We start from the raw sequence: 19,391 nt of genomic DNA on the forward strand, positions 1-19,391 counted from the left end.
AGGAACCGTATACACTTAGTATTTCCTTGCTTGCTCACACTTGCCCTCCTCTGATACACCCTCTGCAAGACTGATCTTCCCCTGAAACAACTTTCTACCTGCCACTGTCATCTCATGAACATTTGCTTCCCCTTCCTAGTGTCCCCCTAGAATGCCATTGCAGCCAATTCATAATTTGATAATCATGCTGCTTAGCATATTCTCAGCAACTTCTGATAAATTTTATTCACTTTATTCCATAGTCTTCACCCATCAATAATCTTCCTTAACTTCCTAGCTGCAGGTTAACCCATTCGGATTCATTTCTTTTTCTTTCTCTTCTTTGGCAAATCCTTTCTATCTTTTAAGGTCTTTTTCCTGTCTCTCTACCATCCTGCCTTCCTGAACTTCTTTTTTTTCCATTTAAGTAACCTTTCAATCTCCTTCCCCAGTTTCCTCATAAACATTGAGAGTTTATTCCTCACACGTTAGACAGTGGTTTATGAATGGCCAGGCATAACGGACTCAGAATGAGTTGGCACCCCCGAGGTACCTGTCTTGCTGGGGAGCCACAGGTGAAGGGCTGGCTGCTGGACACATGTTTGCATGGAGTCAGTCTGAGTGGCCTCAGGGTGTTTGCCCTGCACTTGTGTGTGTTTCTCCCTAGTTGGTTTCCTTGTCCAGCCTCCTGTGACCTCCCTCCATCCAGCCCAGGGAATCCTTCTCATCACAGGGGTAGGATGTTTGTCTCATTTTCCATCACATCCTTTCCCCAAAGTTTGGTTGTGAGTTGTTCCCATTCCAAAGACCTTTCCTCTTTGAAGAGAAAAGAGAACATCTTTTCTCTCCTTTCCTCTCACTTCACTTCTGCTCTATTATCTCCTCCGTCCAGAATGGCCCACTGACTCACATGGGTGAAGATCCGAAGATGGCAAGAACCACCAGCAATTCTGAGATAATAATACGGATGTATCAGGAGAACTTGAAAACCTTTATCCTGCCACATTAAAAAGAATTGCACTTCCAGTGTATTCAGAGTCTCAGTGTAGAAACACAAATGATAGAGAAATTGAATGACACTCAAGTTTTTCTTTCCTCCTTTCCTGATTTATTCTAATCCTCCATGCTAACATGATGAACTATTTGTTAGGTAAAGTTTCAGACATTTTCTACCCATGCACACTTTTCTTCTTTTCACATAAGAGTGTGAACTATGTCACTTTCAACATGCTGTGATTCTGTGATTCACTGTCTCCCACCGAGTCATCCACTGATAAAGTCATCTGTTTCACGGAGAACTATTTCCAATAGCTAATAGCCAATGTCTGTGGAGTGCTTACTCTGTGTCGGTTTCTTGTAACTACTTTACAGATCATTTGTACAACGTACCCATGGACCAGGTACAATTATGACCCCCAAGTGACAGATAAGTGCAGATAAGTACAAATACATACAGAGGCCAAGTGACTTGCCCAAGACACTGGAGCAAATCAAAATCCATGCCTCTGTAATCATTTTGCTCTATTGCCTCTGTCTGGGAGGCTTGATGATTTGGCAACTAAAACCTTAAATATCATGTTCCATTTTTATATCTGTGACACAAGCGTGGGGCTGTGATATGGGGTAACTAACCTGACTACTTTTGAAAACCCTTATGCACCTGGATGAAAGTAAGCCAGGGACTGCAAGCTATAGATTTAAGGTTTCCTACCAACTTTTAAAAATAGCTTCTTGAATGCAATTTACGTAGTGTCAAGTCTAGGATGTAGTCCAAATAGTAACAGAAAAATGGAGATATGTAGAAAAATACTTAAAGTTGACAAGTATTGGGAGTGTAGTATTTTGGGGGCCAGTGTGTAGACCACAGGAAAACTTGCTGTTTCCATCCCAAAGGGAAGAGCCCTACGTTGCAACTGCCAAGGTCCCTGGGGCAGCAAGTGTGCTCACTGCTTAGTAAAGAAGCATCCTCAGTTTGATAGAATCATATGGGAGCCTTACATTTGGTTAGCAGTTCTACATTCTTGATGTAATAATATTTTCAGGGTGTGGGAGGGTATCAAGCTCTGAAAATACCCTTGGAGAGATTTGCTTATTAAGTTTGGCTTTTTCAATCTCCCTACTACTTCTTGACTAAACACCAGGCAGTTTCCTTCACTTTTCAGAACCATGTTGTTTTTCCCTTGTCTAATGAACTTTGAAATACTTTTGGATGAGCTATTAAGTTTGGGAGAAAATAAACATCTCTTTAAAATAAGGAAGATAATAACAATGACAAGTAGACAAAGCTCTAAAACAGAGAATATCCTCCATTCTAGCCAATGACTGGGAGTGGAAGGTGCGTGCTCGCTGTCCAGGACGTAGAAATAAAAGCGGAGGAGGCGCTGAGGCGTCTCCTGGATCTCTATGAGCCTCCATCATTTCTGAAGGGTAGGGTTGACAGATAAAATAGAGGCTGTTTAGTTAAATATGAATGTCAGAAAAACAACAAGTATATTTTTAAGATAAGTATGCCCCAAATAGTTCATAGGATCTACTTATACTAAAAATAATGACTTATTATTCATGTGAAGTTCAAGTTTAACTGGGTATCCTGTACTTTTATTTACTAAATCTGACAGCCCTACTGATGATCCACAATGGAGGCAGTTGAGGAGCGGTACATGCTGGCTCTCGGACAGTCAGAAATGGCTTCAGCAGATCCAGGTACAGTATGAAATTCTTTTTGGATGTAGCTCAGAAGCCATGGCCAGCCCTTGACTGCAAGTACTGCCTCGGGTTTCCCTGAGGTGGGGTAAACCTTCCTCTTAATGGCCTTTTGGTAAGTCTGGAAGACCATATCCAAGGGGAGTCCCAAAGTCAGTTTCATCCTCACAACCATGTTTCCAATTCCTGGAATTGGCTGCATGTGACTCACAAGAGCTGAGGAGGTTTGTGGAAATTGGGAGTGTCATAGCTTGAACCCTTTGTAGGTAAAGTTTTGCTGTTGTGAGAGTTTTAACAGGAGCAATGTGAAAGACTCCAGGTCCCCAGGTAGATAGAAATAATCCTGTTCTACCTGTGTGTATGTGACAAGTCTCTAATAGTTCAGAGAGCAAGTATCTGGTCTTAGAAAGACTGATCCAAGCTTGGATGTTTCTGGTGACAAGGCAAGGTCCTGAGTTTCAAGTTCACCTTTTATGGTTGAGGAGACAATAAGGTGGTCAGAAGGGAAATCATGGAGGAGACCTTGGCTTCATCCATTGTGCAGGCTTGTATATGTGGTTCTATGTAGATTGTGTTTCAAAGGTGGAGCTTGTTTACAACTATGAACATTCTCCGATGTGCTTTTTGGACCTTCATTCCCAGAGCGAGAGCAGTGCCGAGGCTCTAGAAATGCCATGGATATTCTGAGCTGTCAGTGGCATTTCCCAGGTACTGTTGCCTTGTGCCGCTCCTTGAAATGTCCAAAGGGATTATCATCTGTCTTGTGGCGGGTCCTAGCATTGTGAAAGGAAGCTGCTGCACCTGGCTCAGAGGATTTCGGATGTGGTGGGAGGAGTAGTAGTACTACGACTATAAATTGTATCACAGCATATCTATTCCATCTTGAGAGTGGGGTTGGGGGTTTATGAAGGGGGGCTTTTATTGTACTTTTATACATTGTACCCTTGAAACTAATTCAATTTTTTAAAATTAATTCACTTATTTTGGGCTGCATTGGGTCTTTGTTGTTGCTAGCGGGCATTCTCTAGTTGCAGTGAGCCGGGGCTCCTCTTGGCTGTGGTGCACGGGCTTCTCATTGCAGTGGCTTGTCTTGTTGCGGAGCATGGGCTCTAGGCACGCAGGCTTCCGTAGTCGTGGCACGTGGGCTCGGTTGATGTGGCACACGGGCTCTAGAGCGCAGGCTCAGTAGTTGTGGCGCGCGGGCTTAGTTACTCCGTGGCACGTGGGATCTTCCCAGACCAGGGCTCGAACCCATGTCCCCTGCATTCACAGGCATATTCTTAACTACTGCTCCACCAGGGAAGCCCAATAATTCAGTTTTTTATAAAGAGAAGATTCCTAATATTATTCCAAAATTTTAAAAATATATAGTTGGATAACACTATGAAAAATTAACTGATATATTCTTTTATTATTTCTCTTTGCTCCCTGGATCTTTTTCCCCATCTAGTCAGCTAGGCACTCTGAGTTCACTGCATTAGGAAGGTAAAGACTCAGCAGAAATGAGGGAGAAAAAAAGAAAATTCTCAGCTTTGGAATGTTCACAACGGAGGCCACAGTAAAACAGGTGAGAATTCTGTGAACAAAAAATAAATGTCGTCTCAAATGCAAAAAAGTATTCTCTGCACTGGGAGGCAGGAGAGGGAGGGAGGGAAGGACTGAAGGAGAGAGATCAGTGTGGCCAGGGACATGGAGACTGTGCTTGAGGACGATATGCCCAGGAAGAGAATCAGAATCTGGAGAAGATTCAGCCTGCACGTGATCATTGCCTCCAGCCAGCACCCTCATCTCAGACGTTGGGAAATTCAGAGAGAGAGTGGGAGTACGTCAGGAGGGCCACGCGCAGAGTCTGTGTGGCAGGGGTTGTGGCCGTTCCCTATTTGTGAGGAGTCCCCAGCAATTTGCAGGCCTCTTCTGGAAAATGCTGGCGGACGTCTCTAGTGCTTATGTGAAAGCTTGTTCACAAACCTTGAAAGATACAGATGTAGCTGACAGATAGATGCATAGATAGAAAAATGTCATTAAATCAAAGCTCCAGGAAAGGTTTGGAAAATGCCCTTTATTGCATAGGACGCTTCTATTGTCATATGATGTTAGACTGAGTGCCGGTCCCTTCATCCTCCTTCAGACCACGGCATTCTGTCTGCTACTCTCCCGAGGGTCCTTTCTTCTCCCTGGAAGGGATAAAGCAAATGAGGTAGAACAGGAAGAGACAAGAAGCACTCCAAGCTCCGCTGGTCAGGGTTACCCTCCAGCATTGCCTTAATGCTCAGAGCCACACACACCACAGTGAGCTTGGCTCCAGATCAACTACCACGCCACGAAGGTTCTGGAACATTTCCATATCTCGGGGGACCTCATTTCCACGTGACTCTCTTTCCTATTCCCCTTTGTCACAGAAGGCTAGGTCCAGTGGTCAGGGTGAGATCTCGGCTCAGGCCCAAGGCTCTCAGACCTCAAAGTTCTGGTCCTGCAAGGGCCCCTGTCCTCTCTTGAGACCACTCCTGGCTCTCTCTGCCGAGAAGGAGCTGCTGGCAGTACGTCCTCTAAGAGTTGAGGTCCATCGTGCAGACCCTGAGAAAACTCCTAGGAAAAGGCTCCACCTTCTTGTTTACGTCAACAGAGGTCAATGCCTTTGTTAGTGCTGGGTGTGTCCCATTTGATGCAACTGCAGAGCCATTAGGTCAACCAGCACATGTGTGCGGCCCCTTCCCTTAGACTCCTCTGGGCCCTCGTGACATAGGCTCAGAAGACTGCCAGCCTCAAGCCTTACCTCTTCCAAGGGACGGCCACACCGTCTTCCAGGATCTTCTGTCCCATGAATCTCAGTTGCTGTTTGGAACTCAAAGGAGAGAAAAGACCCTGCCTGCGGGGTCTCTTTGGGCTGGTGCCTTCCCCCGTGGGCTGCTCTCCCTCATTCTCCTTTTCTTCTTGCTTCTCTTCATCCTCCTCCTCCTCCTCCTCCTCCTCCTCCTCCTCCTCCTCCTCCTCAGGGGTGTTCTCTGATTCCACATTGCCCATCCACTGGGCCATGTTGAGATGAAAGACACGGCAGCTGAAGCCCTGCAGGACGCCGAACTTCACGTGCTGCTGGAGGATGTCCAAGGTGGGGAGGACCCGGCAGCAGGACATGCACCTGAAGCCGGTCTCCATGATCAGCATCCAGTCCGCTGTCTTGGCGCTGGGTCTCTCCTCGACGGCAGGTGGCCCTGATGGGCTGCCTGGCTCTGCTCTTTCCTCATACTCTTTCTCCTCCCCAGTGGGCTCACTGTCAGACAGGAGGCTTTCGGTGGACACATCAGAAGAGGGGTCAGTGGCTACTGCACACACATCCTCAGGAAGGGTCACTTCTTCTATCCTCAGCTGATTTTCAGGCAACTCCAAGGGTTTCTTTGTCTTCCAGGAGACAGTGACACCCTTGTTCATTTGTACCTGCATGTAGTATATTTTCATGCCCCTTTCCTCTTTGTCTGGGTGCAGATAGTTCTTACAGGGTGAAGAGGGTGAGGAGGAGACACAGTGTGATGGGGAAGCGGTCTCTCCTTCTTCCTGATCCTGGGCAAGGGGTGGTCTAGGCTGGGCAGTGTCTCGATGAAATCTCTGGATTCCTGAAAAAGGAAATGAAAATCATAATAACATGCATGGGCCATGCCGGAAGCTGAGGGAGCAGGTGTGGTAGACGAGAGAGGGACATTGGCACGACATAGCTATGTCGTGAGCTTGGTGTCTGTTGGCCGTAGGACGGAGTGGTGTATCTGGTGTCATCTGTGGGCTTTTCATGTGCGTGGGGGGGATACTGGAGCGGTGTCTGTATACAAGGGTGTGGAGTATGGTGGTGAGGGCTGTAGTATGTGAGGGATGCGGCTGGATGCGTGTACGACGAGGTGTGTGAGTTTGGGAATATCGGTGGTGCATTCCTTGTGGAATGGGGCTGTGGTGCAGGAGAGTACTGTGGAGCACGTGCTTGGGGTTGATGTGCACTGAGAAGGGCTGTGCCTGGAGGGCGCGTGTATGTGTGAGCTGTGTGCACCTGAGCTGGATGGTCCTGCTCTCAGGCTGGAGGTGTATGATGCAGAACTCTGTCCTTCTCTGGAAGCAAAGGCAAAGACAAAGCCTACATTTTCCTCTGAAGATGCTTAATCTGGTCCCTCTTCCCTCCACCTCAAGCCCAGACCTTTCCGGCCCCTGCTCCTTGACTTCCCCACCATGGTAGTAGCAGTATTCACACACACACCCCCAGACTCAGCTGGCATCCACGCCCTCGGAACAGCTCAGCCATCCTGCCCAGGCTCCTCCACAGAGCCCTCATCACCTCTGATGACCCTGGGTTTCCTCTCAGCCTCCCTGGGATCTGTGTGCCTCCTGCCTCACAGCCAAGCACCCCCTCACCTGAGGAGCCCCGCGCCCTTACCAGCGTAGCTGAGCTTGCGCAGAGTAGAAGTACAGAAGAAGTATTTAGAGGCAGAGGAGACCTCCCCTGCCCCTGGGCTGCAGCCTTGGGCCACCACAGTGGATCCAAGCCGAGGGGGATCCTCTTGTGACTTCGAGAGTCCTGAGGGAGGAATGAAAGGCTCAGGGTGGGTTCATCAGTCCTCTGTCCACAAATATTTACTGAGTGTGTGACACGTGTCAGGTGCAGTGAATACACACAGTTGAGGGTGTGGTTCCCAGTCGATCCTCCAGGATTTAATTCCAATCGTTACTTATTCTCTCACTGTCTAGTTGGTAATGTAGGCCTCGGTGGTGACTGTGAGTGTGTGGGAAGAGTGAGTGATGTGTATCAGTTAAGTCTGTGGTAAGTGTGGGGTTGGCATGGGGAGCACAGTGCAGACGTGTCTATCTGTGTCTGTGGCCTTTGTGTGCATGGTTTCTGTTCACAAGTCAGGAATTCTGGGACATGTAACTTTTCCTCATTACATGGTGTGGCTTGTATTTATGGTGCGTGTTCATTCATTCATTCACCAAGATTCAGTAAGCAGCTACTCCTGTGTATCCGGCACTCTTCCATGGTTGTAGTCTTTGGTAACGCTGCACATTCTAGTAGGGGAAGACACACACTAAACAAAACTACAATAAATATATAATACATCAGCTGGTGGTAAGTATATAAGGGTTGCCAGACTTAGCGAACAAGAATACAAGGCACCCAGTTAAATTTCAGTTTCAGATAAACCCAGAATAATTTTTTAGTGTAAGTATTCCCATGCAGTATTTGGCCTGACTTAGTTTTAGTGTAAGTAGGGCCCATACAATATGTGGGACATACGGATACTGAAAAATTACTTGTTGTTTATCTGGAATTCAAATTGAACTGGATAGCCCATATTTTCTCTGGCAATCCTGACATGGGTTACTGAGACTGTGGTTTACTGTGGTTTGTACAAAGCGGGTCTGGCATTACTCAAGAATGTGTTATAAGGGTGGTGTGTATGACATGTGACTGGTTCTTATAGAGGTATTTAGAGATGGCTGAAGTTAGCTGTGTTTGTGCAAGAGTTGAGGAGATACATGTATATATAGTGTGTGTGTGTGTGTGTGTGTCCTATATATATATAGTGTGTGTGTGTATATACATATCTCATCTCCAGCGTTTGGTGTTGGAGGAGAGGATTGTGATACAGGTGGGTTGTATGAGAACGTAGTATAGGAGGGATGCGTGTATATACCTCTCTGTGCTGTGTGTGGTTTAGTAAGGAAGTTATATGTGGGGTGTGTGATATTTTTGCTGTATCAGAGTGTACATGGGTGTATGAGTTACTGTCTCATAAAACACCCCTAACAAGAATTCTGTATACACTCTTACGTACACCGAGTGTCAGCCAGGTCCAGGCAGGGTGACAAGAACTTTACCACGCAGAATTTATATCTGGTAAGCACTCTAACCCCATTCATCTCGCTCTTCTCTGCACTACCACACACACACACACACACACACACACACACTCACACACCCACACACACACAGGAACATAGAGCAAAATATTCTGAATGGTCAGGGGCAGTCATTGCCTTCCCCAGCCTGTCCCAGCCACTGCCTGGAAATCTGCCTGCTGTCTAGAGCTCCATTCCCAGGGCCCATCCTACAGTCTCCAGGGCCCTGGGCCTGGTAGGAGCTACTGGGCTCTAATCTGGGGCAGAGGCCTCTAGCTGGAGCTCTGGGGTGATCACCCCTCTCCCAGGGCAGACTACTCGCCTACATTTAATGCACGCAGGCACCACGTGGCCCGTGGCTCTCAGAGCTCCCCGCAGGACCATGAGGACATTTCTCACCCCCGCTCACGCGGTCTCAGTCTCTGGAAAACCCTTCCCTTCCCTTGATCTCCTTTGGGAAATTCTTCCTGTTGAAGGAATAAATCCTCCTTGCTTTCAATATGACACCATCCCTAGACAAACAATCTTCTTTCAAAGTGCATTCCACTTGTCAAGATATTTTTCAGCAGGGCCTTCAACTCATGGGGCTTCTCTTTCCACTTTGGTAAAAGAGGCCAAGCAACTCATGGGTCTCTCTCAGCATCCTTGCATCCTTCACATCCCCCACCTCATGACCCCAGGGAAAGATCCAAGAGAATAAGAGAGAAATCGGGGACTGAGAAAAGCTGCACCTCTAGGTCTGTGCAAGCAGGATGCAGCCTGCTATGAGTCCGACAAAGCTCCAGGCCCGGCTGCCCCAGGAGAGAGTCCTCAGACCAGCGGAGCTGACCTCCCATCTCCCAGGGGGCATCTGGCCATTCTGTGCCATCTCACACCACAGGGACCCTCCAGATAGATACGGCAGCATCAGTGAGACAAGGTCTCTCGCTCCATGCTTCACAAGTGACACGTTCTCAGTCCCCCGCTTCCTAGAGAAGGTTCAGTTTGGCAGAAACCCATGTGCCCCAGACAAGTTGCCCCCCACATACCTCCTCCGTTCTCGGCAGTTTCCTGGGACTCTTCATTTTCCAGATGTTTCCTCTTTTGTCGCCGTTCCATCGTACCAACTAGAAGTCTCCCTTAGAAGATGCCTCAAGAGATGTCCAACTCCTCCTCTTCCCTACAGGTTGGCCCTTCTTGGCTCTTGGGCAATCCGTTGAAATGATTCAATACAAATAAAAATGGTCAAGTCTCCTAAATGGCTGAAAAACTTGTACCACTTAGTGAACCAGCAGTACTGCCTAGTGCTCACCAGGGCTGTTATGTTTGCAAGGTTGCCAGGCACACAGTGGAATTCTGTGACCTCAGTGATGACATCAGAGCATTCGGTGGACCTAGGTTGAGCACAGTGTCTGCAGTAGCACAGGCCCCATTTTCAAGAACAATTCCTTTTTCCCAGCCGAAGCTTTCCCGTGAAAGGGAAAGGTTCATACCATATCTATTATAAATTGTATCATACCATGTCTATTATAAAATTCACATTTTGATTGGAGATCTTTTAAAGTCTTTTCTAGAGAGATTTAATATGAATATTTTAAATGGTCTCCAGTTTCCCTGTGGATTATTGACATTTTAAACTCTGCACTTCAATTTTCCCTCAATACGTGTAATTTTGTCACGGCTCTTTCTGTACTTAAAGATGAGGAACTATATAATTGATTTCTTCATTTTTTCCCCATCTCTTTCCAAGGTACTGCATTTGATTGTGTCTTGCGACTGAGTGAAAAATGCTAGTCCTTGAGTCAGGACTTTGGGCCCTTTAGCAAGTAACTCAACCTATCTGGGCTTCAGCTTCTGTATGTGCGATCAAGAGGCTTGGACTAGCTGACTTTTCAAATGCTGTGTTTCTTTGATTCACTCTCACTTACTGATCTGCTCCTTAAGAAGAGGGTCTGTTCTCATAAAGTAACAACAGTCTTTTCCTAACCTTGGGTTGGGCGGAGTTTATCTGTTCATACTCAGTTTGTTAGTTATATTGCCTTCTACGTATGCTTAGCTCTAAATAATTTATATGGCTCTTGTGACTATTTTTAGATCTTCTTTTTTTCTTATTTTTCTTTTACAGATTCTAATTTGTTATCGCCAGTGTAGAGGAGCCTGATTGACTTTTAAAATTTATTGATCTTGTATGTGTGTGCCTTGTTGAACCGTCTTATTAGTTCCTGCTAGTTTATCTGTGGGTTATTTTGGGTCTCCTAGATAAATGAGCATATTAAATGTAAATAATGTGTTCTTTGGATAAAGTTTATTTTCTTGCATCTCTCTATATAGAAGCAATATGTTGAATTGATTTAAATATTTAAATACTTACATACCTGTTATCACAATCTAACATTCTTTATCTTATTTTCTTGCAATCAATATTATGTTTTCAAGATTTATCCACGTGAATCCATATAGATCTAGGTCTTTGATTTTTGACTGTTTGATATTATTTGATCACATGCATATAGCATCATTTATTTTCCATTCAAGCATTATTGGACAATTGGATTGTTTCCCTCCCTTCTCTAGAACAAACAACATTTCCTAGAATATCCCTGAAGATGTCTGATAGTCGAGAAGGGTCAGGCTGCCCGAAGGATTGCTACTTGCTTTTAGCCACCTTCCAACAGGCCGTCTCCAGCCAGCAATTTGAAGCACAGCTGAAATGAGAACTGCCCCAAATGTGAAGATCTTAGGAGCTTCCTAGAAGGTGGGAGGTTCATGATAGGCATCCTGCTGGGATCCCAGGGGAGTCTGAGCTGGCCTGAAGCTCATCTTCCTCCTCCACCTCTCAAGAGAAATGTGGAGGAAAGAAGACTTCAAAAACTGTGAGCAGGCAGAGGGAGAGATATTGGGGGCCGAAGCTGTAACTGAGGTCTTGGAGTGGGCTGTGAGCACGCAGAGCCTCTAGAGAGCCAGGCTCAGCCTTCTGAGAACTTCTCCCCTAAGGCTGCTCATAATTCACGTGATACCAGCCATATAGAGCCGACTTGGCCCACACTGTCACAGAAAGCCTTATCAGAATCTCTTCTTCTTCATACACTCTTGTGTCTGTTACTTGGTTATTGCCTTTGGTACTCCACTGATGTGAACCACAGTCGCCAGGGGATGGAGGACACTAGTGACCCATCTTGCTCTGTGGCCTCCGTCCACAGCTTGAGGGTAAGGGAAGAGGCCAAATGAAGGTCAAGAAGGAAAGATGGAGTTTGAAGAGAAGACCTGAGTTAAGGGTGTCTTCTCAAGTCTTGATGACTGAAATGTAGCTCCAGTACCTGAAGTCCTGCTTGTTCTCAAGGCTGACCACGGGGCTGGGTGCACTCAGTGAAGGAACCGTATACACTTAGTATTTCCTTGCTTGCTCACACTTGCCCTCCTCTGATACACCCTCTACAAGACTGATCTTCCCCTGAAACAACTTTCTACCTGCCACTGTCATCTCATGAACATTTGCTTCCCCTTCCTAGTGTCCCCCTAGAATGCCATTGCAGCCAATTCATAATTTGATAATCATGCTGCTTAGCATATTCTCAGCAACTTCTGATAAATTTTATTCACTTTATTCCATAGTCTTCACCCATCAATAATCTTCCTTAACTTCCTAGCTGCAGGTTAACCCATTCGGATTCATTTCTTTTTCTTTCTCTTCTTTGGCAATTCCTTTCTATCTTTTAAGGTCTTTTTCTTGTCTCTCTACCATCCTGCCTTCCTGAACTTCTTTTTTTTTCCATTTAAGTAACCTTTCAATCTCCTTCCCCAGTTTCCTCATAAACATTGAGAGTTTATTCCTCACACGTTAGACAGTGGTTTATGAATGGCCAGGCATAACGGACTCAGAATGAGTTGGCACCCCCGAGGTACCTGTCTTGCTGGGGAGCCACAGGTGAAGGGCTGGCTGCTGGACACATGTTTGCATGGAGTCAGGCTGAGTGGCCTCAGGGTGTTTGCCCTGCACTTGTGTGTGTTTCTCCCTAGTTGGTTTCCTTGTCCAGCCTCCTGTGACCTCCCTCCATCCAGCCCAGGGAATCCTTCTCATCACAGGGGTAGGATGTTTGTCTCATTTTCCATCACATCCTTTCCCCAAAGTTTGGTTGTGAGTTGTTCCCATTCCAAAGACCTTTCCTCTTTGAAGAGAAAAGAGAACATCTTTTCTCTCCTTTCCTCTCACTTCACTTCTGCTCTATTATCTCCTCCGTCCAGAATGGCCCACTGACTCACATGGGTGAAGATCCGAAGATGGCAAGAACTGCCAGCAATTCTGAGATAATAATACGGATGGATCAGGAAAACTTGAAAACCTTTATCCCGCCACATTAAAAAGAATTGCACTTCCAGTGTATTCAGAGTCTCAGTGTAGAAACACAAATGATAGAGAAATTGAATGACACTCAAGTTTTTCTTTCCTCCTTTCCTGATTTATTCTAATCCTCCATGCTAACATGATGAACTATTTGTTAGGTAAAGTTTCAGACATTTTCTACCCATGCACACTTTTCTTCTTTTCACATAAGAGTGTGAACTAGGTCACTTTCAACATGCTGTGATTCTGTGATTCACTGTCTCCCACCGAGTCATCCACTGATAAAGTCATCTGTTTCACGGAGAACTATTTCCAATAGCTAATAGCCAATGTCTGTGGAGTGCTTACTCTGTGTCGGTTTCTTGTAACTACCTTACAGATCATTTGTACAACGTACCCATGGACCAGGTACAATTATGACCCCCAAGTGACAGATAAGTGCAGATAAGTACAAATACATACAGAGGCCAAGTGACTTGCCCAAGACACTGGAGCAAATCAAAATCCATGCCTCTGTAATCATTTTGCTCTATTGCCTCTGTCTGGGAGGCTTGATGATTTGGCAACTAAAACCTTAAATAGCATGTTCCATTTTTATACCTGTGACACAAGCGTGGGGCTGTGATATGGGGTAACTAACCTGACTACTTTTGAAAACCCTTATGCACCTGGATGAAAGTAAGCCAGGGACTGCAAGCTATAGATTTAAGGTTTCCTACCAACTTTTAAAAATAGCTTCTTGAATGCAATTTACGTAGTGTCAAGTCTAGGATGTAGTCCAAATAGTAACAGAAAAATGGAGATATGTAGAAAAATACTTAAAGTTGACAAGTATTGGGAGTGTAGTATTTTGGGGGCCAGTGTGTAGACCACAGGAAAACTTGCTGTTTCCATCCCAAAGGGAAGAGCCCTACGTTGCAACTGCCAAGGTCCCTGGGGCAGCAAGTGTGCTCACTGCTTAGTAAAGAAGCATCCTCAGTTTGATAGAATCATATGGGAGCCTTACATTTGGTTAGCAGTTCTACATTCTTGATGTAATAATATTTTCAGGGTGTGGGAGGGTATCAAGCTCTGAAAATACCCTTGGAGAGATTTGCTTATTAAGTTTGGCTTTTTCAATCTCCCTACTACTTCTTTACTAAACACCAGGCGGTTTCCTTCACTTTTCAGAACCATGTTGTTTTTTCCCTTGTCTAATGAACTTTGAAATACTTTTGGATGAGCTATTAAGTTTGGGAGAAAATAAACATCTCTTTAAAATAAGGAAGATAATAACAATGACAAGTAGAAAAAGCTCTAAAACAGAGAATATCCTCCATTCTAGCCAATGACTGGGAGTGGAAGGTGCGTGCTCGCTGTCCAGGACGTAGAAATAAAAGCTGAGGAGGCGCTGAGGCATCTCCTGGATCTCTATGAGCCTCCATCATTTCTGAAGGGTAGGGTTGACAGATAAAATAGAGGCTGTTTAGTTAAATATGAATGTCAGAAAAACAACAAGTATATTTTTAAGATAAGTATGCCCCAAATAGTTCATAGGATCTACTTATACTAAAAATAATGACTTATTATTCATGTGAAGTTCAAGTTTAACTGGGTATCCTGTACTTTTATTGACTAAATCTGACAGCCCTACTGATGATCCACAATGGAGGCAGTTGAGGAGCGGTACATGCTGGCTCTCGGACAGTCAGAAATGGCTTCAGCAGATCCAGGTACAGTATGAAATTCTTTTTGGATGTAGCTCAGAAGCCATGGCCAGCCCTTGACTGCAAGTACTGCCTCGGGTTTCCCTGAGGTGGGGTAAACCTTCCTCTGAATGGCCTTTTGGTAAGTCTGGAAGACCATATCCAAGGGGAGCCCCAAAGTCAGTTTCATCCTCACAACCATGTTTCCAATTCCTGGAATTGGCTGCATGTGACTCACAAGAGCTGAGGAGGTTTGTGGAAATTGGGAGTGTCATAGCTTGAACCCTTTGTAGGTAAAGTTTTGCTGTTGTGAGAGTTTTAACAGGAGCAATGTGAAAGACTCCAGGTCCCCATGTAGATAGAAATAATCCTGTTCTACCTGTGTGTATGTGACAAGTCTCTAATAGTTCAGAGAGCAAGTATCTGGTCTTAGAAAGACTGATCCAAGCTTGGATGTTTCTGGTGACAAGGCAAGGTCCTGAGTTTCAAGTTCACCTTTTATGGTTGAGGAGACAATAAGGTGGTCAGAAGGGAAATCATGGAGGAGACCTTGGCTTCATCCATTGTGCAGGCTTGTATATTTGGTTCTATGTAGATTGTGTTTCAAAGGTGGAGCTTGTTTACAACTATGAACATTCTCCGATGTGCTTTTTGGACCTTCATTCCCAGAGCGAGAGCAGTGCCGAGGCTCTAGAAATGCCATGGATATTCTGAGCTGTCAGTGGCATTTCCCAGGTACTGTTGCCTTGTGCCGCTCCTTGAAATGTCCAAAGGGATTATCATCTGTCTTGTGGCGGGTCCTAGCATTGTGAAAGGAAGCTGCTGCACCTGGCTCAGAGGATTTCGGATGTGGTGGGAGGAGTAGTAGTACTACGACTATAAATTGTATCACAGCATATCTATTCCATCTTGAGAGTGGGGTTGGGGGGTTATGAAGGGGGGCTTTTATTGTACTTTTATACATTGTACCCTTGAAACTAATTCAATTTTTTAAAATTAATTAATTTATTTTGGGCTGCATTGGGTCTTTGTTGTTGCTAGCGGGCATTCTCTAGTTGCAGTGAGCCGGGGCTCCTCTTGGCTGTGGTGCACGGGCTTCTCATTGCAGTGGCTTGTCTTGTTGCGGAGCATGGGCTCTAGGCACGCAGGCTTCCGTAGTCGTGGCACGTGGGCTCGGTTGATGTGGCACACGGGCTCTAGAGCGCAGGCTCAGTAGTTGTGGCGCGCGGGCTTAGTTACTCCGTGGCACGTGGGATCTTCCCAGACCAGGGCTCGAACCCATGTCCCCTGCATTCGCAGGCATATTCTTAACTACTGCTCCACCAGGGAAGCCCAATAATTCAGTTTTTTATAAAGAGAAGATTCCTAATATTATTCCAAAATTTTAAAAATATATAGTTGGATAACACTATGAAAAATTAACTGATATATTCTTTTATTATTTCTCTTTGCTCCCTGGATCTTTTTCCCCATCTAGTCAGCTAGGCACTCTGAGTTCACTGCATTAGGAAGGTAAAGACTCAGCAGAAATGAGGGAGAAAAAAAGAAAATTATCAGCTTTGGAATGTTCACAACGGAGGCCACAGTAAAACAGGTGAGAATTCTGTGAACAAAAAATAAATGTCGTCTCAAATGCAAAAAAGTATTCTCTGCACTGGGAGGCAGGAGAGGGAGGGAGGGAAGGACTGAAGGAGAGAGATCAGTGTGGCCAGGGACATGGAGACTGTGCTTGAGGACGATATGCCCAGGAAGAGAATCAGAATCTGGAGAAGATTCAGCCTGCACGTGATCATTGCCTCCAGCCAGCACCCTCATCTCAGACGTTGGGAAATTCAGAGAGAGAGTGGGAGTACGTCAGGAGGGCCACGCGCAGAGTCTGTGTGGCAGGGGTTGTGGCCGTTCCCTATTTGTGAGGAGTCCCCAGCAATTTGCAGGCCTCTTCTGGAAAATGCTGGCGGACGTCTCTAGTGCTTATGTGAAAGCTTGTTCACAAACCTTGAAAGATACAGATGTAGCTGACAGATAGATGCATAGATAGAAAAATGTCATTAAATCAAAGCTCCAGGAAAGGTTTGGAAAATGCCCTTTATTGCATAGGACGCTACTATTGTCATATGATGTTAGACTGAGTGCCGGTCCCTTCATCCTCCTTCAGACCACGGCATTCTGTCTGCTACTCTCCCGAGGGTCCTTTCTTCTCCCTGGAAGGGATAAAGCAAATGAGGCAGAACAGGAAGAGACAAGAAGCACTCCAAGCTCTGCTGGTCAGGGTTACCCTCCAGCATTGCCTTAATGCTCAGAGCCACACACACCACAGTGAGCTTGGCTCCAGATCAACTACCACGCAACGAAGGTTCTGGAACATTTCCATATCTCGGGGGACCTCATTTCCACGTGACTCTCTTTCCTATTCCCCTTTGTCACAGAAGGCTAGGTACAGTGGTCAGGGTGAGATCTCGGCTCAGGCCCAAGGCTCTCAGACCTCAACGTTCTGGTCCTGCAAGGGCCCCTGTCCTCTCTTGAGACCACTCCTGGCTCTCTCTGCCGAGAAGGAGCTGCTGGCAGTACGTCCTCTAAGAGTTGAGGTCCATCGTGCAGACCCTGAGAAAACTCCTAGGAAAAGGCTCCACCTTCTTGTTTACGTCAACAGAGGTCAATGCCTTTGTTAGTGCTGGGTGTGTCCCATTTGATGCAACTGCAGAGCCATTAGGTCAACCAGCACATGTGTGCGGCCCCTTCCCTTAGACTCCTCTGGGCCCTCGTGACATAGGCTCAGAAGACTGCCAGCCTCAAGCCTTACCTCTTCCAAGGGACGGCCACACCGTCTTCCAGGATCTTCTGTCCCATGAATCTCAGTTGCTGTTTGGAACTCAAAGGAGAGAAAAGACCCTGCCTGCGGGGTCTCTTTGGGCTGGGGCCTTCCCCCGTGGGCTGCTCTCCCTCATTCTCCTTTTCTTCTTGCTTCTCTTCATCCTCCTCCTCCTCCTCCTCCTCGTCCTCCTCCTCAGGGGTGTTCTCGGATTCCACATTGCCCATCCACTGGGCCATGTTGAGATGAAAGACACGGCAGCTGAAGCCCTCCAGGACGCCGAACTTCACGTGCTGCTGGAGGATGTCCAAGGTGGGGAGGACCCGGCAGCAGGCCATGCACCTGAAGCCGGTCTCCATGGTCAGCATCCAGTCCGCTGTCTTGGCGCTGGGTCTCTCCTCGACGGCAGGTGGCCCTGATGGGCTGCCTGGCTCTGCTCTTTCCTCATACTCTTTCTCCTCCCCAGTGGGCTCACTGTCAGACAGGAGGCTTTCGGTGGACACATCAGAAAAGGGGTCAGTGGCTACTGCACACACATCCTCAGGAAGGGTCACTTCTTCTATCCTCAGCTGATTTTCAGGCAACTCCAAGGGTTTCTTTGTCTTCCAGGAGACAGCGACACCCTTGTTCATTTGTACCTGCATGTAGTATATTTTCATGCCCCTTTCCTCTTTGTCTGGGTGCAGATAGTTCTTACAGGGTGAAGAGGGTGAGGAGGAGACACAGTGTGATGGGGAAGCGGTCTCTCCTTCTTCATGATCCTGGGCTAGGGGTGGTCTAGGCTGGGCAGTGTCTCGATGAAATCTCCGGATTCCTGAAAAAGGAAATGAAAATCATAATAACATGCATGGGCCATGCCGGAAGCTGAGGGAGCAGGTGTGGTAGACGAGAGAGGGACATTGGCACGACATAGCTATGTCGTGAGCTTGGTGTCTGTTGGCCGTAGGACGGAGTGGTGTATCTGGTGTCATCTGTGGGCTTTTCATGTGCGTGGGGGGGATACTGGAGCGGTGTCTGTATACAGGGGTGTGGAGTATGGTGGTGAGGGCTGTAGTATGTGAGGGATGCGGCTGGATGCGTGTACGACGAGGAGTGTGAGTTTGGGAATATCGGTGGTGCATTCCTTGTGGAATGGGGCTGTGGTGCAGGAGAGTACTGTGGAGCACGTGCTTGGGGTTGATGTGCACTGAGAAGGGCTGTGCCTGGAGGGCGCGTGTATGTGTGAGCTGTGTGCACCTGAGCTGGATGGTCCTGCTCTCAGGCTGGAGGTGTATGATGCAGAACTCTGTCCTTCTCTGGAAGCAAAGGCAAAGACAAAGCCTACATTTTCCTCTGAAGATGCTTAATCTGGTCCCTCTTCCCTCCACCTCAAGCCCAGACCTTTCCGGCCCCTGCTCCTTGACTTCCCCACCATGGTAGTAGCAGTATTCACACACACACACCCAGACTCAGCTGGCATCCACGCCCTCGGAACAGCTCAGCCATCCTGCCCAGGCTCCTCCACAGAGCCCTCATCACCTCTGATGACCCTGGGTTTCCTCTCAGCCTCCCTGGGATCTTTGTGCCTCCTGCCTCACAGCCAAGCACCCCCTCACCTGAGGAGCCCCGCGCCCTTACCAGCGTAGCTGAGCTTGCGCAGAGTAGAAGTACAGAAGAAGTATTTAGAGGCAGAGGAGACCTCCCCTGCCCCTGGGCTGCAGCCTTGGGCCACCACAGTGGATCCAAGCCGAGGGGGATCCTCTTGTGACTTCGAGAGTCCTGAGGGAGGAATGAAAGGCTCAGGGTGGGTTCATCAGTCCTCTGTCCACAAATATTTACTGAGTGTGTGACACGTGTCAGGTGCAGTGAATACACACAGTTGAGAGTGTGGTTCCCAGTGGATCCTCCAGGATTTAATTCCAATCATTACTTATTCTCTCACTGTCTAGTTGGTAATGTAGGCCTCGGTGGTGACTGTGAGTGTGTGGGAAGAGTGAGTGATGTGTATCAGTTAAGTCTGTGGTAAGTGTGGGGTTGGCATGGG

This window comes from Mesoplodon mirus (assembly GCF_964341445.2).
Source record: "Mesoplodon mirus genome assembly, chromosome: 10".
Taxonomy (NCBI): domain Eukaryota; kingdom Metazoa; phylum Chordata; class Mammalia; order Artiodactyla; family Ziphiidae; genus Mesoplodon; species Mesoplodon mirus.